We start from the raw sequence: 18,669 nt of genomic DNA, 5'->3' as shown, positions 1-18,669 counted from the left end.
TGGTAATAAATGTTTATCAACATTTCTCTTTGTGCTGCATGGAATTCAAATATATTTTTACTGACAGCCTCCTTCAGCATGAAAATATGATTTCTGTAACCACAATACATTTCCACAATTTCAATATGCAACAATCAAATATCTGGACACACACAATTATATAGATGCTGTAGGCAGTTCAGCTTCATGTCATCTGATAGCTATTTATTATCAGAAGCTTTTATTTTTATTCCAAACATTGTGGCATTCAATGGTAAGAGCCAAAAAAAAAAAGGTTCTTTACTCAAGAATAATTTGTGATAAAGAAAGTCCTTCAGAAAGCTTCTGGAGAAGCAAAGAAAGATCAGTAGTATATTAAGCAGACAAAGGGATTTTGTCACAGTAGATAATGTATAATGATTATCAGTATTACAATGCCAAACTGAATATTTTCATACATCTGTTAATCTACACATTGTGAAATTTCCTTGAAAATATGTTTCCTAGTTTCCAAGGTTTTTAAGAAAGGACACAGCCCTTTGAAGGGTACAAAATTCAAAGGTAATACTATCTGTTTCTGTTATAGTTGGTACTGACTTAAAAGAAAAACCCAATAACATTTATCAAATCTATTGTGATGTTATAGCTACCTGGTAAACTCTTCTATAAATTTGTTTATGCCTATAGCTATAAAATTGAAACATTATTTTATTGATCTTTAGTATCAATTCACTGAAAGTCCATAGAATGGGGAAGTTTCACTAAGAAAATGGAAAGTACTGTAGTCAAAATTAGATGCGGTCCTTCTTATAAATTTACAAAAAGCATGGTAAAATATACCTTGTTTATTCAGGAGGTGCCTCTGATTCTGTGTTAGTGTTAATATTATTCCAACATGCAGTGAATAATATATATTTTTTACCTCCAGAACAACTTATTTTGTTGTATTTATTATTAGCTTTATTTACAGAAAGACCTTGGCTATTTTATAAATCTGAGGCCACCTTGCTACTTTCCCCAGGCTTCAAATCTTTAAATGTAACAGCTAATTCTTCAGTAGCATCCACATTTTAGCATCTGTGTTTATCACCTGGAATCTGTGCTTTCTATGCATCCCACCCACTTTCTCAAACATCTGTCTCATTTTTATTGATTTTATAGAACCCAAGGTAGAAATAAGGTATTGTTTTCTGTGGTTACTACAAGAAACGAATTTATGATATTGCTTGGAGCAAACAGACCCAGGCAGCTGGATTTTTCAATTTATTTTTATTTTTTCTCAGTTTCATTTTTTTAAACTTTTGTATAGAGGCAAGGATTTTTTTTTCCCAGTAAAGTTACCTGACGTGCCTAGAGACATTTCAAATCCCAAAGTGTAGTTAGTTGTTCTTCATCCATTTGTCAATAGATTAGGGCCATATCTGTGTTGATTGTGGAATTAAGTCAGATAAAAAGTCCCAACTGCTTGGACTGAATAACCATACTGACTGATTTATTTGGTCAATTCTATTAAAATAATCCAACCAGTGGAATGTCTGAAAATATAAAGGCATGATTCAATTCTAAACCTTTGACACCTATAATAATAGCCTGCTGCATTAAAAAGTCAAAATCAAACACAAAAGGAAAGGTATCTTCTCAAGATAAGAACATCAATTATCTAATAGAGAGCATTTGTGGAAATAGGCATTTTCCTTTCGCTCTTCTGAATTGTACATCTGACAATGGCAATGATAAACCACTATAATGGTCAGTTCATATGATGATAGCTGTCTAATAGGAATTAACTGAGATGTTATTATTGTAATAACACTGAGTCAGACAAGGGGATTTTGGTATATGTCTATGTTTGTGTCATTAATTCAGGAAATTATCTGTAACCAACAGTGCTCAAAGTGTGCTTTCTAGTTTTCTCACACCTTTATTGAAAATATTATCCTATAACATAATCGACAAATTCTTTAGAATATGTATTTTTTTAAATTTTTGGCCTAAGCGAAGAATTTATAGCTAAGATCCCAAAAGCAACTACAAAAATAAATGAATAGAAATTATTTACACTAAAAAGTTTCTGCACAGCAAAAGAAATAAATAACAGAGTAAATAGACAACCTACAGAATGGGAGAAAATATTTCCAAAGTATATATCCAACAAAAAACTAATATCCAGAATCTACAAGGAACTAAAACAAATCAGGAAGTAAAAAAAAAATAATAACCTCATTAAAAAGTAGGCAAAGATATGAACAGATTTTTTTCAAAATAAGATATACAAATGATATGGATGTAGTGAAAAGGGAATACTCATACACTGTTGGTAGGAATGTAAGTTAGCACAACCTATGTGGAAAACAGTATGGAGATTCTTCGAGGAACTAAAAGTAGACCTACCATTTAATCCAGCAATCCCACTACTGGGTATCTACCGAAAGGAAAAGAATTCGTATTAAAAATACATCTTCACTTGTATGTTTACTGCAGCACAATTCACAGTTGCAAAGACATGGAATCAAACTAAGTGCCCATCAACTGCTAAGTGGATAAAGAAAATGTGTGTATACACACACACACACACACACACACACACATATGCATACACACCATGGAATACTAGTCAGCCATAAAAAATGAATTAAATAATGTCTTTTGCAGCAACTTGTATGGAACTGGAGACCATTATCCTAAGTGTCTCAGGAATGAAAAAATAAATACCGCATTTCCTCACTTATAAGTGTGAGCTAAACAATGGGTGTTACATACGGTCAGACAAAGTAGTATAATGCACTTTGGAAAGTAAGAAGGGGGAGGGTGGGATGCAATTAGGGAAAAAAATAAATAAAATTTTTTGTTGTTTTGAATAATTGATTGAAACATAAAAATATAAAATAGTACATGGAAGTTATTCTTTTAATTTTCCATTGTATTAAATTTCATTAATGGTCAGGTATGGTATCTCATGCCTATAATTCCAGCCTTTGGGGAATCTGAGACAGGAGAACACTTGAGGTCAGTATTTGGAGACTAGCTTGGGCAACATAGCCAGACCCTGTGTTGACAAAACATTTTTAAAAAGTAGCTGGTGGTGGGGCACACGCCTGTAGTCCTAGCTACCCAGGAGGCTGAGGCAGGAGGGTCGCTTGCACCCCACAGTTTGAGGCTACAGTGAAATATGATCGTGTCACTGCAATCCAGCCTGGGCAACGGAGACCTTGTCTCAAAAAAAAAAAAAAAAAAATGCATTCATGACATGTAGTGATATCAATAAAAGAAACAGCAAGGAAAAATGTAAACCTTAGAAAGCAGCATAATTTTTATTTTCAAAAAAAAAAAAAAGATTCCTTATGCAATATTGTTATTCTATTATATGCCCTGAAACATATTCTGTCTGTGTGGTTTATTCAAAATTGCATATCATTTGAAGTGACTTTTATTTTAAGGCCACCTAAATACACTATTATAAATCAATGAAAATATTGGATAATGCATGTCTATTTAATTCAAGTACATTTTTTCTGTTTAATCTTTTAGAGTTTTATTTAACCACTTTTGTATATGCAATGTATAACAATGAAGTGACCTAAGTAGAGCATAATTATGGTAAGAATGATTTCCTTTCATTTCTTTGTATCTAGTTCTTTTACCTGGGCAGAGTAGAGTGGGACCTGTGAGTAACAGCTAAGCAGTAAATTATGAATATATCTAAATAGAGAGAATAGGCATTTGCTTTTATCTCTTTGAATAAACAATAGTTAATATTTTTGAGCCCTATGTCTGTGCCATGCACTTTTTGAAGCATTTTTAGTATTCATAACTAGACTACATATATAAATAACATCATTACATATGTATGACATACATATATTCTCTATCTGAACATTCTGTTCATTACATAACTATAGGCACAGAACTACATGTCAGTCCTGTGGCTTTATGTATTCATTAATGTGTTTACAACATCACAGAATGTTCAGAGGTGGAGAGGTTTCTACAAGACTACATTTTAAATTCACTTACAAAATTATTTTCAAGTTAGTGGAATGATTTTATTGCTTCTTTAAAAAATGAAAAAGAGATTTATCCAAATAAAAAGAAAGCATATTTTTAATTGAGTTTGTTTGTGCAACTCATTTCCTGAAAACATTATACTGACAGCATGTCAAAATAAAATATTTAAAATTTAAATGCAAATATTAACTTCAGACTAAAAGCATAAGTGCTGCAATAGGCATAGAAATAGAGTCAGATATAAAGCAAAATATTATATATAATATACTTATTACATAATATATACACATATGTCTCTAATACACTTAGTCTGAAAGTTAATATTGCAAATATAAAAATTTACATTGGTACATTTATATTATACAAAATATTTAATGATACATATAAACTGTATATATTTATATATTTACATAGGACATTTTATATTATATGGAATATATGCTCTGTATTATAGTGCATTAAATATACAATATAACATGTATATATGGTACTTTAAAACTCTATGTAAAATACATGTATATAATAAATTGAAACTATGTATTGTAATGTGTAGTAAATATGAATACATATGTTTTGTATATCATGTCTTATATATGTTTGAATATATGTATATATTCAAGTTTGTGTTTAAGATATATGCCATGATATCATTAAACATTAGAAAAATTGTATATATGTTTTCAGAGTTAGTCATATCTTTTAATTATTTCCCTGATCTTGGTCAGGGATGGAAAACCTCAATGTATTTTTGAAATAAAAATTTTTATGACAATCTATTTGATGGTATGCACTCTAAAAATAAATTGTATTAAAATTTGAGGAAATCCTGCATAATTAGTTGAAGCATTTTTAAAGATATTTTTAATATCAAAGCAATCATATATGAGCATGCATGTATATGTACATATGTATGATAGCATATATAGAAATCCAATGTGCAATAACTATGCGATGCATTGAAACTAGGTCAAAGAGAGTACTAAACTACTGCCATGAATATAAGACTATGCAGTCGTCCTTCTAGTAAATTCAAAAGATGTAATCCCTGCTATCTAGGTGTTTGCATGTTAAAAGAAACAATACTGATTTTATTCAACATATAAACAGAAGATAGAAAAATTTCACATACTTCTATGTCTTCTTTAATTATCAATGTAAATGTCTTGTAAGCAGATGTGTTCTTATTCTGTTGGGGTCCTTAGGTAAGACAGCATCTCTGTGGTATGGGTAGACATTCCAAATGTCAGTCATGTATAGAAGAGATGCAAATATAAAAAATAAGTCCTCTTGGGTATTTCCAGACCCATATGTAGAGGAAACACTTGGAAAAAGTTTGAATGTCCTTCAATGTGCCAAAAGAGTTCTTGTAGGCATTATAATATTTTCCTAAATGTTAATCTAATTTAATTTGTATGCTAATAGGGTAACCCATGAAATAAAGATAAGCGTTTCATTTTGAAAATGCTATCAGAATGAAAAGGCATTGGAAAGGCCCTGGCTCTCACCACAACACTCCTAAATTTAGCTTGATCTGGAACCACTTTAATTCCAGGAGTTTTTAGACTTTCCAATATATGGCTGGTAATATGAACATTTTGATACATTTTTAATTGATGCTATTAAAATGCCACACCCTCACATAATCTGTATCTCTTGTGTCGTATAGTTTTTGCGACCAGAAAAAAAACTGAGGCAGAAATATTTATGGTGCTCCACTGTCCTCAGCACACCAAAGAAAGAACTGTGATAGGTACCCTATTTTCATTTCTACTTCTTTCCCTGCAGTCTCTCTGAAGGCAAGCTGCCTTCTGTGATGCAAAATGAAAGAATGATCAGAAAAGTACAGAATCTGAGAGGAGGCAGAGAACTAGAGTGTTATTTTAGCAAGAGATATTAACTCAATCTACACAATAGAGATGGGATAATTAGGAAAGCGGGAACTCTGAGGAGCTATTTTTGATAGGAAATAGAAAGGTTGGGGAAGGGGAGGTGAGAGGGGTAAATGTTTTGTGGATGTGACATCATTTAAGTTATACAGAGCTAGTTCCAATAGGTTCACACCTGAGGAGGCCAGGCAGCTTCTTTGAGACAAGTAATGGTCAGGTACACTTCAGGTCAATACCCTCCCCTGTTACATTAAGCCTGGGTCAAATCATAGAACCATGGGTCATGGAAGTGGGTCTTTAATTATATGTCATTGTGATTACTGGAATAACTCTTCCATAGCTTAGCAGTGTTTTGGAAAAATATGACAAATTCATGGTTGCAAATAGTGGGATGTGTGCTATTTGGAACTGAGTATTCCAGGTAGACAATAAACTAAATGTATTTAGTGATGCAAAAACTGACTGGATTTAGAAGGAAAAAAATTACTTGGGAAGAGGTAAACAAGAAAATAATTTTAACTCTTTGTTTACTATTCATTAGCAAATTGAAGTCCATTTGTATAACTATACAGGTATGAGGCTAAATTTATTTAAGTTAATTCCAAGCTAATACTGGATTCCATTATTGCAAAGACATTCATCTGGGGGACAAAGAGCACTGTTAGTAGACCTATGATTTAAAAAGCTTTGGAACTGCTGGCATAGGAACCCCCAATAGAAAAATTTAAGACGGTGGAGGTAACTAATGAGCTGGGATCCAAACAAAGTGACTTTGAATTGTGGCTGGAATATGTCTCAGAAATCATACATGGAAAGACAGGCTCAGAGGCAAAAGGCACTGCCAGCTTGCAAGAGTTTATGGTGACTGTCATAAAGGTTATTTTTGACTTAAATCCATATAGGATGACATTTATGTATAGGACTAGAACAAGTGCTTGACAGAATGGACAGTGACTGAAATTCATAATCTGAATTCAATATAGCATGCTGGTGACCCAGGGAAAATTGGTCTGTCTTTGTGTTCCAAGTGGCAGAACTATGCTAGTGGGCTGTCTGCCAGCAAGTCACAGAATGAAGCATTTAAGCTAAAATTACATGGGGATGATGTACAGTCAGAAATAATAAATAATATAATAAACAATGATTTCTGCTCTGAAGGGCAACTGAATTCTCCCAGATGATAAATTTAAACATGGATAGAAGAAAATAGTAGGCAGGCATGTTGGTCAACAAGGATCAGAAGCAAATAATAAAATGTAATCCATAGATATCTGTGGGATTTAAGAAGTTGGAAGTTTCATAAAAATGGCCCCATATGTAGGATATGCCTGCTTCTGCAAGATGGGGAAAAATGACAACAAAGGCCTGTACACAGATTTCCTAAACCCAACTGTATAATCACAAGACCCTTCCAGAGGCAACTGTTATAGTTTAAGCTGGTAACTGTGCCAATTTACCTATCATCAGAGGTTAGGTCATAGTGTCCTCTGTAGTCATCTAACGCATCTCCTCTTTTATGACTGGTGGGTGGGCTAAATTTTGACATTTTGAACATTGGTCCCAGACTGACTTTGACTGTGAGAAATATTAAAAAATAGGGTCTCCTTATTTCTCCTTTTCCCTCCTTAGCGAAAACACTGGTAGATATTAAATTCTCAGATTAATGTTTTTACGAAAACAATGTTATTTATTGCTCTAACCTATTATTTGTTAAAGGAGTTTATAATGGAATCAGCTGGTTTCTACCTGAGAGCATCAGCAGAGAGGAAGAGGAAGAAGAAGAAATAAATTTGAAGAAAAAGATGAAGATAAAAAGGAGAGGAGAAGAAATAAAATGCTTATTGGATTGTATTTTGATAGTGGTGGTTGGAGGGGGTGTGTGTGTGCGTGCACATGTTTTTGTATAGACTATGATAAAGAGTAACTGTGGAACCATGTGATGGGATACAATTTATTACTGGATATATTTAGAGACATGATTGATTTCACCCTCGAAATCTCCTATCCCTACCCAACACTGCCTGAAGAAGAATCTGTGAAAAATTTAAGACTACATACACAATGAAGAAATAAAAGAAAAATAACATGAGAAGACAAATAATACACTGTTTGCTCAGGGAAGAGAGATGAGTTTTTAAGGGTAAGAGATTAGTAAACAAGAGGTACTGAGATTACGGATTGTGAGAACAATAGCAAAAGAGAAAAGTGACTGGAAAAAGGAAAGAAGGGCTATGAAAATTACTGTGGAGTTTCTAAATCAAATCCCATTTTACACCATTTGAGAGAGAAAATGAAGATTGGGCTTAATTTTGTTGCTTTTATTTTATCATAACAAAAATGTTACACCAGCATGAGTCACGACTTGATGAAAATGAAAATTTCACTGTTTTGGCTTCTAGTATTTCTGTTAAACTTTATTCAGCGGGAAAAGGTTTTTCCCTGACATCAAATTGAAACTTACAAAAGTCCATGCACTCTGTGTAAGAAAATAGAAGTTTAATAGTCATCTTGTCACACATATGGTCTCTATTCAGTATATAGAATGTGCAGAAAAAGATATGAATCACAAATTAGAAGTTGATTTGATGGTAAATTTTCCTTCCCATAGCTTAAATCGGATACCACATGGAAACATAATGGCAAATAACATGTTGCTGAAAAGTTGGATTCCTCATTACTCCTCTGCCTCCCTTTTCCCCTCCTCCCTTCTGGCTTATTTAGCTAAATTCTGATCACTTCTGGATCAGATACATAGATAAGAAGGGAGAAGTATGAAGAGTATAGGAAAAGTTTGCCCTATTGCTTTGTCCTTGAGAATGCCTAATATTTGTATATGACACTCTGTCACTGGGCCTGATGACTCTGTCCTCTTTCCTGGGTAGTAGCATACATAATCTCTATTCCAGAAGGTCAGTTGCTTTCTGTTAGCCCTAAGGAATCAAATATTCATTTCCAGCTTCTCGGTGCTGGGTTTATTCACCTCTCTAGGCAGCTCTTTTAAATAGAACATATCTATAAGCTGACTCTTTTTTTCAGTGTGGCTATATACTAATCCATCCTTATCCCAAAGAAATTCTGAAGGTGCAAGTTTTATATCATTGCAAATCACTCCTTCCTGCAGCTTAGCTTGTTTTGTCAGAAAATATCAAATACCAGTCCTTTGTTATTCTTGGCTGCGGGAAACACTAACTATATAAAAGCTACCATCACTAGGATAGAAGCAAAAGAGCCTCATCCATTTCTCACAACATGGAGTAAGATGGGGACTTAGAGCCTAAAAATCACTCTCCTCCATTTTTATAACCTTGTTTTGTCTGAAGGTCTGAGTTGTGAAACTAATTTTGATTAATTTCCTTTGTAAATTTTGCATATGGTGATTTTGCTTTGAGATTTTTTTGGGGGGAGGTGTTGGAGATTTGTTCAAAATTTCAATTTAATATTTGGTTACATATTTTTATTTTATTTCTTGGCTGTGAATCATTCGAACAATGTTGATTAGAGCTTCCAAAGAGCTATACCTGTCAAGCAAATTATATTTTATGGAGCAATCTTCATTTACTATTTAAATTCTATAAAGTCAAATAGGGAAGTATTATTAAATCCATTAAAACAGTTAAGTAAACTTAGGCTGGAGAAATAAAATGGCTTGACCAAAGTCAAACACCTAGTATGTTTTAGGTATAAAATTCAGCTATGCAAAATACTGAGTCCTAGAAAGGTGGTATTAATAGTTTTCTTATATCACACAAAAATGTGGACAAATTGCAGCAATGAGCTATTCTATTTCTGTGAATAGGTCAGTAGTTGCAGACAGATTTAGGAAAGTAAGACAATAGGTAGAGCCTTGGTCATCATATATTCTTAAACTGTTCACCTTATCAAGCATCCACCTTTATTTTTATAATTGATCAGAAAATTTCCCACAGGAAATGTTTATATAAATATCGAGAGGCCATCTCACTCTTTTTTTTTTTTATTCATGATAAATTATTAAGTGAACAGTGCAAGTTAAAAACAATAGTTTCATATTTTTTCCCCACCCCCCCCTTTCATCTCACTCTTTAAAGCACTGTGCTCCATAGGACCGTAGGACCGTAGGATGCTCTAATATGTAATGAAGTATTCAGCAATTCTTTCTTTTCTCCAAATCCATTACACTAAATGGTTCATTGGGCCTCTTCAGAGAAAGGATTAAATAGTTTGATCTTTATAATTTTGACTTAAGTTTTCATGATTGGTCTAAATATTAAAAATGGTGCCAATAAAGCAATAAATCTTTTCCACGGTATTTTATTTCATTATTTTACTTTATTCTCAAACTGCTTTGGGGACTGGAGCAAAGAAAAAACACACAGGAGAAAAGAAAATGCTTAACTTTAAAAACTAATCTTTCAAGTAAACATGTCTTTTCCCTACACCTTATTTTTTTCAAAATTAAGTGATTTGGAGGGAGCATTGCAGTAGAGTGTCAACTTTTTGTTCAATATAAATAATATATTTCCACAAGAGACTAAACAGGAATACGAACAGTTCACAGGAATGTATATGGAAGAAGCCAAATAAATTAAAAAGTTGACAGTATTCCCCCAAGTCAGAAATTCATTTTCATATTAAGATTAAAAAAAATCAGGACCTTCCCATTCTAACAACGTGAATATATTTCCTGCATGAGAAAATAGCAGAACAAATGGAGTTAGTGAGTCTGCAAAGGATCTCTATATAAACTTCCTATTTCTATTCATCCTTTGTTCTTCTAAGTAAACTAGTCTAGAGACTTTAATCTCAGAGGACAGTAAGAGTGAATTTAATAGTAGGAGTAGTGAAAAGGAAGAATATACAATGATGTAAAACGTCTTTGAAGATGCCTAAGCAAGACAGTAGGATCTTGTGACACAAACTTTGATTCCAAGTAGAGGCTAAATTAAGTTTAAATAAAACAGGTTCATTTATCTTAAAATCATGTTTTGTTAAAAGAGAGACTAGTATATCCCAATAAAGCAATTCGTACATTTTTATAAAAAACAATGACATTTTACTGTGAATCACTATAAAACCTTGTGTAGCATTCTCAATGTGCCTCTGATTAGTTGGCTACAGGTTACATGGCAGTTAAAAAACAATTTCTCCATATTGTGTAATACCCAATTTCCCAAGGAACAAAGGAAGCTATTTTCTGTATGATCCTATGATATAAAGGCAATGGGGTTTTTGTTGGTTTCTTTGCTTTTTGTCTTCAATAGTTCTGGATCATATATGTTTAGGGAATGGGTGTCTGTGGATTTCAGAAAAATACATATATATTATACCTGTGTAAGTTAAAACACATCAAAATGTAAGTGTATATATAGTTGATCCCCATTATTTGTCAAGTCTGCATTTGCAAATTCTCCCACTAGCTAAAATTTATTTGTGATCCTAAATCAATACTCACAGCGCTTTTGAGGTCATTCACAGACATGTACCTGTGCAGATCTGCACAAAATTTCAGTCTCCCTATGAACACATTCCTAGCTGATGTCAAACTAAGATTCCTTACTGAAAACAGGTTTCCCTTTTGTGTTTATTTAGTGCCATGTTTTCTTTTTCTTATTTCAGGATATTACAGGGGTACACATAGTATTCTCGGTTTGGTTACACAACTTGCTTTTGTACAGTTTAAGTCACAATTATAAGTGTGTCCATCACCTGGATAGTGTGCAACGTACCCATTAGGTGTGAGTTTATCCATCCCTTCTCCTCCCTCCCACCTGCTTGGTTTTCATTGAGTTTTACTTCCATATGTGCACATTGTGCACATGAGTGTTGATCAATTAGTTCCAATTTAATAGTGAGTAATGTGGTGTTTTTTTTTTTTTTTTTCCATTCTTGCAATACCTCACTTAGAAGAATGGTTCTCTAGTTCCATCCAGATTCTTACAACAGGTATTATTTCACAATTTTTTTTATGAGTGGTAGTACCATGTTTTTGTATTTTTGTGCTTTCTGTTGGTGATTTTGCTATTTAAAATAGTTCCCAAGTATAGTACTAAAGAGTTTTATAGTGTTCCTAAACACAAGAATTGTGATATGCTCAGTGAAGAACATTTTGTGTTAGATATGCTGCATTCAGGTATGAGGTACAGTGCTGTTGTCTTTGAATTCAATATTAATGAATTAACAATATATATCCAATACCATGTCTTTAAATAGAAACACACATAAAACAAGGTTATGTATAAATCAGTTTTTGAAAATGCTATGACCAAAGGCTCATAGCTGTCTCTCCCTATATTTCTCCTAGGAACAACTGTTCAATATTTGCCAATTCAGTGTTGGTAGCAACTTTACAGTACTTAACAAACATGAATAACCAAAATCAACTTGGTGTATGAGTGTGTGTGTACGTGTGTGGATGTTGAAGTATTCTTTCAGTGATTTGTTGCTTCCTCTATTTGATATCTAATTACAGGAAAGTTCTCTAGCTAAACTGTATCCTTTTTTTTTTCATTTTTAGCATTTTAAAAATGAAAGGCTAGGAATGAAAAAGGATGAAACAAGAAATTGATCTTCTGAGTTTTGATTAGTATCCCAGGTAAAGGGTGGTTTCATTGTAAGAAAAGAAACTCATTTAACACATATATTTTTAAATACTTACTATATGTCAAGGCCTATTCTAAATACTGAAGCGAGAAATGAAAAAGATGAGGCTCCTTGTAGGAATCATAGTCTATTAGGAAAGATCAGCATTTAAGCAGCTGAATATTATATAACACGGTAAGTGTTATTCTGGTGGTGTCAACAAAATTTTATGGTAAGACTAAGAGAGAAAAATCAATGCTTAAGAGAACTTGGGAAGTCTTCTTAGCAGAGGAGAGAAGGAGGCAGTTATATCATAAAAAATGAATAACATTTCTCAAAAATAATAATGAAATAGGAGTATTCCAGATATTGCTTAAGGAAATAGAAACACATGAAAGAATAGGAGGAACTTTAAGGTCATGGCAAAAAATATTAAGTATAATCCAAAGGTTACATTAAAGATGCAGGGCAGAAAAGCTAATAGAATGGTGCATTAGCAAAGTTACCACTTTGCCAAGTGGATAAAAGTGCTCAATTTTGCTGGATATTCTCAATATGTATAGAAATCTTCCCAGAACAGTCTGATTCCTATCCTCCATTGGTTGAGGATTAACTATACACAACTCTATGCTGTAGAGCAGATCAAATAAACGCCTGAGACCTAGGAGAAAGCACTCCGGTTAGCAACCAGAGACATAGCTTGTGCTTCCTATGGGATGTTCTCAGAATGATATGAATCCAATTTTGCATATAACTGCTTACCACAGCTGTGGCTAAAAGCAGAGATGAGCTGAACCAATGTGATGTGGGGCACCCGAGGTATTTGCTAACCTCTGCAAGTTTGAGATCTTTTATTTGCATATGAGGCAAGTGGGGTGCTTATCAGGATTTTATTTCCTACCAACATAGTGAATAGAGGTTTGAAGCAGAGCAATTTAATTTTATTAATAAGTATTAAGTGAATATAATATAGCCTGTTCCTTACAGGTGGGAACATGCATGTATACTTCCTACAAGGATAATACTTAAAATATAAAGTACTATGCTGAGCACGTATGTGTATCTCAACATATTTTAGTTTCCTTTTTCTATATTCTTCATTTGTTCTTGCTTATTATATAAGGCTATTATTTAAGTTCTACCTAAAGACATGGGAGAATCTGTTGACTTGTTTTTTAAGACCTCTGCAGAACTAATAATGATAATATTAATGAAATTATCATTATCAATCAGCATTACTTTGAGTATCACTATGTTGCAGACATTGGATGAAGTTATTTTTAAGGTTTTTTTAAAGAGCTAGAAAAATTTTGTGGTGCAGGTAAGATGATGACATAGAAACTAATGATGCTACCTTTGCCTTAATCATAGACTGTAGAGATAGGATTTGAACTCAGTCTCTTTGACTTAAAAGGTTTTGTCCTTAATCAAATCCAGTAGTTTAATATCATCTTGGTATATATTATAGACTGAATGTTTGTGTCCTGCCAAATACATATGTTGAAGCACTAATCTCTAATGTGATTGTATTTGGAGATAGGGCCTTTACAAGCTAATTAGGTTAAATGAGGTCATAAAGGTGAGGCCCTAATTTAGTAGGATTAGTGTCCCTAAGAAAAGAGATACCAGAGAGCTCACTCTCTCCCTCTCTCCATGTGCATCACTAAAGAAAGGCCATGTGAGGACACAGGGAGAAGGCAGCCATCTGCAAGACAAGCAGCTCTCACCAGAAACTAAATACTGCTAGACCTTGATCTTAAACTACCCAGACTCCAGAACTCTGAGAATTAAATTTTCTATTGTTTAAGCCACCCAATCTGTGGTATTTTGTTATGGCAGACCAAACAGACTAAAAATAATATATTTAAAAGTAACATAATTGCAGACATATAATAGGAAAATAATTACTACTATAAGTATTATTTAATTAATTATTAGCAACAATAATAAATATGAATTTAATACCCAAAATTGATAACGAGCATTTTGATATTTCCAGAGCTGATGGCAAGTTTCCCTGTTTAGTGGAAAGAAAGTACAATATCTGGTATCTAAATTTGCTTTTTATTGAATACTACATCCCATTAAGAAACATTTGTATCTTTGCCTTTTCTAATGTGAAAACATTGAATTGTTTCTGAAATGCAGCAATTTTGTTTTCTTTTTTCAGAACAAGAAACAGCAACATCTGCTTAGAAAGACCTATAGCTTGCTTTATTTGAACAAACAGATTAAATCAAAATTTGGTGCTGGAGCTGGAGAAATGGATATTACAATGGTATCACAATGCTGTTGCAATGAAATTTGTAAATGCCCATTATTACAAAATAAATGTGCCAAAATTCTCCAAATATTTAAGCTAAATGGACAACAGACATTATCTCTGTGGATATTTCTATATGTATGGCATTAGTCACACATAAACACTGTAGATTCCCAATTATCTATGCAAAATTGTTAATTCTTCTGTCAGCAGGTATGTATTTGGAGAGAATAAACACATTGTAATACTAACTTAAGTGGAAATACTAACTTAAGTACGACGTATCCACTGAAACAGAAACAACACTGAGTGAATTATAAAATTAGGTAAAAATAGTATTTTAGAGTTTGTAAGCCCTTGCTTCTCTCTGCCCTCCTTCCCAATTAGGAGGTACCAAGACTAAAAGGTTGAATATTGGTATATTTTTATGCATATACAAATCTGCCTGAATATTCATATTGAGTTTTTAGACAACTCTGCTTGACTTCGAAGTCCTGGAACTTGAGAGCCAACATGACAGTGATAATTTTATTCCTAAATCAAGATAGAATAGAGTAATATTTCTTTTCTTAAAACAGAAGAAAGATAAACTGGAAAAAGAGCATAGATGGGTAACACCTAGTTGCATGCATATCTCTTCTTATGACAGGTGAAAGAAAAACAATAATAATAAACCTGCTAAGATATTTAGACATTCATACTTTACATGAAAGCTCTCTACAAGTAAGAAATAAAGATAAATGGAATAATACCCTTTTGGTCTATATGAATATATTAGCATAATTTAGAGAGAGGAAAATATTTAATACATAGTTTGGAGACTTAAAAAGAGATAGAAAAATGATTTCTGTGAGAGGTGAGAGGTGGTGATCCAGTTTCAGTTGTCTGCATGTAGTTATCCAGTTTTCCCAGCACCATTTATTGAATAGAGATTCTTTTCCCCAATGTATATTTTTGTCTGCTTTGTCGAAGATCAGATGACAATAAGAGGATGGTTTTATATCTGGGTTCTCAGTCCAAAAAATGAGTAAGGAAATTTTCAAAGAACTAAATGAAAATGTCCATGGGCTTTTCTTAATAGAGATTTTGATGATGCTAAAGTCAAACACTAATAATAAATCCATATAATATAATCTGAAACTGAGAAATTAATTCCATATACTTAGAAAGAAACAGTGAAACAAGAATTATAATATTTTAAAATGTCTTTTATCAAAAGATACTAAAAGTATTAAAATTGTATTTATACACAGTTATAGTATGTATGTATGCTATATATACTATATGTAGCATATATTTATATATGCACACAGTTAATTGTGAATCACACATAAACAATAAAGCTGATATTAATAATTTTTAAAATAAGATAGAAAATAAAAATATCCCTGTGATCTATTTTATGCAAAATATAACAATGCCAATTGTTTGTTACCTTTTATACAGAAACTTAATGTTACAGTTATTATACATACATCAGCTCTAATCCTTACAATGACCCACTTGAATTTTTTTATATATATATATATATCTCCTTCATTTAAAAGACAAGGAAACAAGTCAGAATATGTAAGAAACCTGCTAAAGATTAAATCATTAATAAATGACAGACCTTGATTTTAGAATACATGCACCTAAATCCAAACTCCAAATTTTTTCTAGTCCCTTTAAATAAATTCTTTCTAAATTTAAGTTGACTTATGAATTTGTAACTTTAGAAACCCATTCAGAGGATGTCTCTTTTAATGATCACATATGGTGGAAACATGACAAGCCAGTTTTTTAAAAGAAAATATTTGCAAAAGTTTTTCTACTTGGAAATGTTATTTGTCTCTGTATCGAAAGGCATAAGAACTCAGACTGAGTGAACTGAAATTTGGTTTACTTATGAAGTGTGGGTGGTCATTGCAAGATGTTAGCCCTGAACTTAATTTCATGAAGTCCACAATGCGGTGGTAAAGAGACAGTCCTTTTATTTTTTTTACATTCACAAGCATTCAGTGCAATGGTTGGATAAAGATGAAGTGCTGAAACACAGTCCAAAATTGAATATTAATTAAAAAAAGTTAATGGTGTCTGTTTGGTGGTCCTGTGCCAGTATTATCCACTACAGCTTCATGAAACCTGGTCAATAGATTACAGCAGATATCTACTGCAACCAGTGGTATGAAATGATGAGGATGCTTGTGATTAAGCAGGCCAGAGTGGTCAATAGAGACAGGCCAATCCTCTTGCAAGATAACACTCAACCACATGTTGTACAAACAATGCTGCTCAAACTACAAAAGCTGGACTTGGAAACTCTGTCATCCACTATATTCACCAGACCTTGCACTAACTACCACTTCTTCCAAGCTTTGGACCACTTCTTGCAAGGAAAAATATTCCACCCTCAACAAACTGTGGAAAACGCCTTTTGCAATTTCATCGCCACTTGCTCTCCAGGTTTTTTCACTGCGGGCATACATGAGCTACTGTTAAGATGGCAGAACTGTGTCCATGGTTTAGGTGCATACTTTGATTAATTGTACCACTGCTTGTTTGAGATATAATAAACTACACTTTTGATTCGAAATTGGACATTTCATATTTAATGACCAATATTCATTTCTACAAGAATGAGAATAACATACCTTTAAATAACAACTGCATAACTTTAAGTGGGGTCTGATGATTAAATTATAATAATGCATCAATGTTAATTTCCTGACATTGATGGCTGTATTTATCTATTTAGGAAAATGTTCATGCTTATAAGAAATACAATATTCGAGGTAATGGGGCATCATGTCATTGGCAACTTATTCTCAATGGCTCAGAAATTATTAAAACTGTGGTAATTTTTTACAAGTTAAAAAAAAGAACTACAATGAAGAGTTTTTCTTGTATAAAATAACATTGCTATATAGAAATCTATTTTTTCTTTTCTAAGCTCTTTTATAAGTATATGGACACACACACATATACACACCACAATACGCATGTCTTTTTTATATTTACACTTCTCTTTTCCCTTTTATATTTATGCATGGACACATAATTCCCTCATCCAGCTTTTCTGTAGGATTTGGCATATATTTTCATTTATTTTCCTTTTTCTGTCTCTAGTATTCTCCTTTCCTCCATTTTTGAAACTATCACACTATTAAAATATTATATATTCAGGGATTATATATGTTCTCTGTATAAATAACCATATTGCTTTATTTATTTAGAAAAAAGAGAAATGATTGTTTTCTATTATATTGTTTTTTAAAAAATCTAACTAAATAAGCTATGTTTCGTACTTGTGCAGCCCTCAGTTGATTTATTTTCCATGGATCAATGACCCTTAATGGGAAACAGGTCCTATCAGAGTAACATAGATTTTGCTTTTATAACATCAAAACAACAGGTCAGTTCTGGTGATCAATTTTCAGAAACAATAATTTCAGTGACCAAAAAAAGAATAATAAAAAAAAAAAAACTGTTTCAGTGCTGTTGTACAAACACAAATAACTCATTGTTTTTAATACTTGCAAAGTTATTGTAACCTTTTTAAGACTCAGAAATAACTATTTTTTATGCACACTCTATTCTCTTTCAACTTATAAGGCAATCTCTTATGTATGAAATGATGACAGTCAATTGTCAGAAACCTAAGAATACAAGTATTCTAATTGTATCTGAAAGTAGGCAGGTTCCTAGTTGGAGAATTAAGCTGACAACTGTTTGATAGCAGTTCTAGTCACAAACCTAGGTAAGAGGAAATGCTTTATAGCGACATTTGTGAAAGAAGGCCTTTAGTGCACCAGTGCACATATTGGAATTCTCTGAAGTAGGAAACAATTTTATGTCGAAAGCTCAGAATGGTTAAGAGAGCTGCTTAAATTATGTGGCAGCTGGGAGGCAGAGCTGGAAATGGAGCTTGGGATTTTATACTTTGAGGAGAGAACTATTGCAGACATACTGGCTCTGCTGAAAAACTTTATTATGTGT

Source organism: Eulemur rufifrons, chromosome 6 (assembly GCF_041146395.1).
Source record: "Eulemur rufifrons isolate Redbay chromosome 6, OSU_ERuf_1, whole genome shotgun sequence".
Lineage (NCBI taxonomy): Eukaryota > Metazoa > Chordata > Mammalia > Primates > Lemuridae > Eulemur > Eulemur rufifrons.
This window is presented reverse-complemented; position numbering follows the sequence as displayed.